General features: G+C 43.0%; 1 long non-coding RNA gene across 1 annotated transcript; it reads right to left on the bottom strand.

Annotated features, from left to right (window-relative positions):
• Positions 1–5,462: 5,462 nt before the first annotated feature.
• LOC119270872 lies at positions 5,463–6,080 on the bottom strand. The gene is made up of 2 exons (XR_005134336.1): positions 5,943–6,080; positions 5,463–5,820 (listed from the first exon to the last, which is right to left on the bottom strand). It is a non-coding gene; the product is annotated as an uncharacterized LOC119270872 (long non-coding RNA).
• Between the last annotated feature and the right edge of the window lie 716 nt (positions 6,081–6,796).

Here is a 6,796-nt window from a genome sequence, read left to right as displayed (position 1 = left end):
ACGGTGGATGCCACATGTCGATCACCCTTGACGAAAGCACTTCTATGACGCGCGATTTATCATCATGGAAGTGCTTCCATGATGATAATTTTGGTAATGTCATGGAACATTTCTACAACAGCAATTGTATGACTATCTTGATTCTGTCATAAAATCGTCATGGATGTACATGCATGAAAGAAAACCTGACCTATTGTGACAAACACATATCATCACGGAAGTGTATTTTTTTTGTAGTCTCATCGCGTACTTGGCCGCTGATTGGGCTGGCTGCCCTGATACTCGCTGGTCCACTTCCCGTTATTGGGTATATCTCGGTGACAACCTTTGTCCTGGTCCCCAAATGCAAGGCTACAGTCTCTCGCTCCAGTGACGAAGCCAACTATCGTGTCGTGGCTCACGCTGTGGCTGAATGTTCTTGGCTTTGTCAACTTCTGCATGAGCTTCATCGCCCCTCCACACCGCCACTCTCGTCTTTTGTGAAAATGCCAGCGCTATCTACATGGCTTGCAACCCGGTTCAGTATCGTGAAAAGGTGTCTCTCGGTCTGATTCGGGTTCTTCATGTGCCATCTTCGCATCAGTTTCCTGATATTATGACAAAGAGTCTACCGTCCAGCTATTCATGGACTTTCCATACATTCTATGCGTCCGTCCATCCGATGCATTGACTGCAGGGGGATGTTAAAGTACATACCTTGTATAGCTATATCATACCTCCGTATCTTCCTAATTATACTCGCTTGTAGATTGATATGAGGAGGTATGTTCGTTGGCTTCCAAGGCTCCATGTAATCATGATATAAATATAGAGCTGATCGCCCCGATTGAGTGGCTTCTTCCCTCATCTCTCTTGCTCGTTTATAAAATGCAAAACATTCAGTTTATGACTGGTGACTGAGATGAACAACCCAGATTTCTCCAAAGTTACAACATTTATATTGAACCAAGTCTTAAGCTGTCACTACATTCCCCTCTTAAGACTTGGGGGCTACATGTAATATGGATATAAGGGAGGTACACCTTCAAATTCTCGGTTTTGAGCAAACCGGGTGTCGGTGTCAAAACCGGCGGATCTCGGGTAGGGGGTCCCGAACTGTGGGTCTAGGCGGATGGTAATAGAAGACAAGGGACACGATGTTTTTACCCAGGTTCGGGCCCTCTCGATGGAGGTAAAACCCTACTCCTTCTTGATTAATATTGATGATATGGGTAGTACAAGAGTAGATCTACCACGAGATCAAGGAGGCTAAACCCTAGAAGCTAGCCTATGGTATGATTGTTTGTATATGATCTATCGACTAGCCTGGCCTCGGTTTATATAATGCACCAGAGGCCTAGGATAACAAGAGTCCTAGCCGAATATGCTAGTGGGGAGGAGTCCTTGTCTTGATCGCCAAGTCTTGTGTAATCTTCCTTGTATGTGGCAGCTGTCCGAACTGGCCCATGATTATACGGCCATGGGGGTCCTCGGCCCAACCTAACAGATCAGGAGATGACATGGTGAGCACCCCCTAGTCCAGGACACCGTCACCGGGTATGATATTCTTTGTTGAGAAATTTGCGAAGTTTATCTCCTCCAAGCTATTCATAGAAAGGCCCGGAAAACCGACTCAACAATTTGAAGCTATAATTACAAAAGCAAGCACCAAGTCATCACAAGGTGCTAACTCGAGCTTGGGGTTACAGTTGATACATATATTGGAGTTGAAATAAAATTCAGATTGACCCGGGCTGGGAAAACCCAACCTGGGAGGATCCTTCCTATAAGGATTTGGTCTGAAGAAACCAAGGACAACAAATTACATGAACTACTGTTAGCAACAATCATGACACATTGTCAGGAACAATCATGACCGGCATCATCAATCTTTGTAACTCGGCAACTTCGACGATCGCAACTCAACAAGCTCTACATCCTCAAGCTGACTGATTATCAGACGGATATCTTAAGTCCAATTTTTTTTATCAAGCCGACGTATTCAAAGCCGGCTCAGTATCATAAGAATATCTTAAGTCCAATAATTTTGTCGAACCAGAGCATTGGAAGCCGACTCAAATGGATTATTTTTTCCCCAATATTTTTCTGCAAGAAACCAGCGTCATATAGTTGATTTTGAAGCCGTCCCAGTGATGTAACTAAGAGACTCAGACTTTCCAAGAGGAATTCCATTGAATGAAGCGCTTGAACTTTTGCATTGACAAAGTTTGACATATCTGCTAAAAAAAGATTAGTTATGAGATCATGGACATGTATCAAGGTGGTTGAGATGATGTCATGATATGGAGTAACTCAATAATTTCAATGTGTGGAAAATTTGCACGACCTGACAAAGATTGACTCGGTCGGGTGTCTTCAAAGAAGGAAATGACAAGGACTGTAGGATGAACATACATTGGTCCAGAAGAACCCTCGACCCGGTGCATAACCTATCAAATTTGTTCTTGTGTTATTTTTCAGGATAAGTTTAACATGTATAAATCCAAATTAAACTAGAGCTAATGTTGGGGATATTCCCCATGGTTTGACCTGGCCAGGAGGTGTAACCCGGCCCATCACTTGGCGGCCCATGAGTCACCTGACTTAACGGGTCGACCTGGACGACAAGGACCAAAGGCCCAGTGTGCAACCAAGTAGAAAGCCAGCTCGCGAAGAGGCTGGAGGCCGGCTCATGGAGAAGGCCCAGACTGGGTAAACCCAGCCAGGAAGATCATGACCCGGCCGACGAACCTTGCCAGGAGAAGACCCTAACTAGACTCCGGCTTGAAATAGAAAGGAGACTAGTTGTAATCCTACTAGGACTCTACATGAAGGCGCCCCTTCAACTTATATAAGGAAGGGCAACGCACCCCAAAGGGGGGTAGACAGACAAGTATTAGACAAGATCAAAGTAGATGCTCTCGAGATGAGAGGTAGCAAAATAGCACCATTGTAATCAAGATCATCACCATCATCAATATCAATTAAGCAGGATGTAGGCTTTTTCCAACATCACGAGGGCCGAACGTGGGTAAAACTTGTGTCTCTCAATTCCAACCAACCCCGTTCAAGCTACCACCTAGGTGCGATGGCCTCACCACTAAGTCATTTCACAAGGACATATTGCCGTGACAAACTACGATAAGCAGGCTCAAGGTATAGGCTAAAAAAGCACCATGCTATCAAATTTACTTTGCGTGTTGTTTTATGATATAATGCTAATACCTGAGCATTTGGTTTTGATAGCCGTAGTGACAGAGCTTGAGGCTCTTAAGGTTGAGCTAAGTAGAGCTCGGCGTGAGGCGGAGCAGCAAAGGCTGCAGCCGCTCGGGCCGAGAAGGAGGTAGCCGAAGAAAGGGTAACTCGGGGAAAGGACCAGGCCCGGGTCATCAAGGTCAAGGACACCCAGAAAGGCATGTACATTGATCACGATGCCTTTCAGGTAGAGGAGAAGAAGGTGACCATGGAGCTCAAGAACCTGAGCCTGGCATACGCTGAGGTCCAGACCCAGGCCCGGGCGGACCGCAAAGTGCTGCAGCAAGTGAAGCAAATCGTTGTTGGTAAGCCATTTTTTGCATCAGTTTATTTTTTGCCGCAAGGGGTTCATTGAGCTCACCCAAGTATGGCGATCCACAGAGGCTTTCAGGGACCTCATGAGGAGCGCTTCAGACGTCGGCCGCTACTTCGGTGCTCAAGAGGTCCATGCCACAGAGAAGGCATTCTAGAATCTGTTCTAGGCACCATCGTACCCAGAGCTGCTCAATAACCAAATGAAGCTACTCATGGAGCTTTTTCGGATGGTGAAGCCGGCACTGCAAGATCTTTACATCCAGCTCTAGCCCGCGGCAGCGCTGCATAGCATCTTCTTCGGTCCACAGTCCCAACTGCGAGAGGTCGGCCCTTAGGTGAATCACTGGAGGGCATCCAATGGGCGTATGCTTGCATGGCGACTAACTATCGGCGTATTGATGTGACGCTCATGGCCTCGGGCCCCCTGAAGGGAAGAATCAGACCGTGTTTTTATACTTGATTGGGGTGATGGAGGGAGCTCAGATCACTGAGGAGCGGTGTCCCAAGGACACATTATACTTCGGAATGACAAAGTTAGCACGATGTAAAGACATGCTTTTTGTTTGGTAATAAATGTGGCTTTATGTTCCAATGTACGAGCGTATATATTTATTTGCCCTTATATTTTTACTCTTGTGTGACCGAATTGGCTTTAGAAGCAAGCACAGGATACAAAGGGTGTTTCATGTGCAGTTTCAACCCTTAGCCGATGTCTTGGTTCCCAAAGGCGGTCCACGCATATGAAACAAGGTAATCGGACTATTTTGGTTTCATAGCTTTCACTTAGTCTTTAAGATCTTAACTGTGGGTACTGGCGAATAGCCCCCGATGTGTGAAGTGTTCTGCAATTGGTCGGGGTTTAAGCTGCTATTCACTTCCGCCTATTTGAAGAAAAGCCCCTCGTTTTACGTGGATGATCTGCAATGAACCTTTGTTTGACACTGTCTTCCCATTGCAGAATAGTTTACGCTTACAAGGACAGTTAGTTTTCGCCTTTCTCCACTGAGCCGCTAATACAATTGAAATGTCGGCGCTCGTAGTGGTTCTCCCTTTACACTCTTAGCCGAATGGGTCGTGAGCGTTAGAGGCAATCACAGGAGCCAGGAAACCCAACTATTGATACTACTACAACTGGCAAGATACAGATTTCTAGAGAAGCACATAGCAACATGATATTACTACAACTTCGATTCATTCACGCCAGACCACATAACCACCTCATACGATTGGCAAGATAGAGATGTTTAGAGATGCAAGGTGGCACAATCTGGTGCAACCAATTAGTTAATCCATTGGACGCGGATGCTTGGATTTGCCTCCTCTCAGTCATTGGACGGAGGTAATTCAACGGATGGTATTCAAAGTAATTCATGCACTATATAGGGTGTCACCTCAATATATTCAAAGATCCTAGACATCTATGAGGTATCACCTCTTATTTTGAGCTTCTTTTTGTTGGATTGAATCTTGCTCATGCTATGATTTTACCTATATTAGATTGAATCTTTTGGGAATCAATGAGATTTAATATGATGCATGTCTAGTATAAATTTGAAAGACACCCGAGGTGATGTCTAGCATCATTTATGGGGCTGCCTGAAGCAACATGGGCATGCTCAGTACATTAAGATCAAGGATACAACTATGAGGTGTTCTTAGTAATACATTTGAGGTCTCATCCCACTTTGATCTGACAAAAGATGGAACTTATGTGTGATTCTTTACCCCACTTTTTAGGGTATATCGTAAATTTTCATCAAGGCTCATCTAATTTATTCACATTGGTTACCAAACCTAGTAAATAAACATATGATTTCTTACTAGGATGATGCATGCGAGTGAAATATCAAATGTTGCTAATAAGCACTCAAAAATCTGTTTAGTTTAAGGATACATCAAACAGTAATTAGGTATAATTGTGTAACATCATAATTTTGAATACAATGGTCTGGAATAAAGAAATAAATAGAAGGTGATATAGTATTCACCATGATTGGTGTTACAACATGTTTGACGTCAATCATTAAAACCGATGTAAATTTATAAATAGTAGTAACTTGGTAGAAGGAAGTCGCATGTTGCCTCCCTAATGATCACAAGTCTTAGGGTAACATTCGCACTTGGCACCCTTTAGTCTTTTAAACCTATTCCGACATTGTCCATCATCCCATCCGTCTTTCACACAACTATCTCGACACATTCCATTTTGATCAGGATGGCATTTATTCCAATGGTTGTGATAGCACATGTTTTCGGTAGATGAAACCTCACCTATGGATAAATAGACAAGGTTAGGAGAAGTAATATGAATGAATGTGTATAGCAATGTTGATATGTCATTGCACAGCATGAAACTTCGGCGAAATGCTGATACTATGGATAATTATACTTACTACATGTAGCCATAAGGCAGAAAAGAATCAAGCAACACATGGTTGTCTTCCTCCAGGCCTCCATGGTATAATGGCAGAATGTCGGTGATTTTTCTGAGAGAAGGCAAAGAATGTTGTGAAGATGGTGTGTGTTTTGGTTTCTATCATTTGGAGGTTCTTATAATGTCCGTGCCCTATATATAGTATAAATAGTTAGGTCGTAAGGCCAAGAGGAAAGCAAGGAAGCAAAATTAACCAGAGGAATACAACTAAGTGAACTAAACTTGGCACACGTCTTACAACTTAAAATAAATAGTATATCTATCACCTATCTAAGTTTAGCTTGTTGAACTGAATCATTCCGCACATTGACAGGTGATAAGTGCATTACTATTTATATAGCATCTAAACTAAGATTGACGGTAAAGCACATTGGCTACAAAAGGGAACCAATGATATCTTCTTAATTTATCTATGTTTTTTGTTCTATTCATTCCATAATTCTATTAATTACAAAAATATTCAAATTTATTTGGACCAACATATTAATCAATTTTGTAGAGCTAGTTCATGTTTTCAATACTTATGCTTTAAGTGAAAATAGGTTTTTGGAGTTCCAGGGGAAGTCTGGAAAATTAGGAGGTTCAATTTAATAAAGGAAGGGAATCAAAAGTCCAAGGAACAAGGTCAGGAAGGACATTGGTGCATGGACACCCTGCCTAGGTTCTTATGCACACCCTGTCGGGGTTGATTTCTGATACCCTTGGTATATATACACCTCAAAAAACTTGGTCATATTTATCATATTTTTTGTTTGGTGGCACTTCGCAACCCAAGGCCATCATATCTATAGTCATATTAAGGTAAGCTTCCTG

The sequence above is a fragment of the Triticum dicoccoides genome, chromosome 3A (genome assembly GCF_002162155.2).
Source record: "Triticum dicoccoides isolate Atlit2015 ecotype Zavitan chromosome 3A, WEW_v2.0, whole genome shotgun sequence".
In the NCBI taxonomy this organism is placed as follows: domain Eukaryota; kingdom Viridiplantae; phylum Streptophyta; class Magnoliopsida; order Poales; family Poaceae; genus Triticum; species Triticum dicoccoides.
Note: the sequence above shows the minus strand (reverse complement) of the source record. Positions and strands in the feature narration are given on the sequence as shown.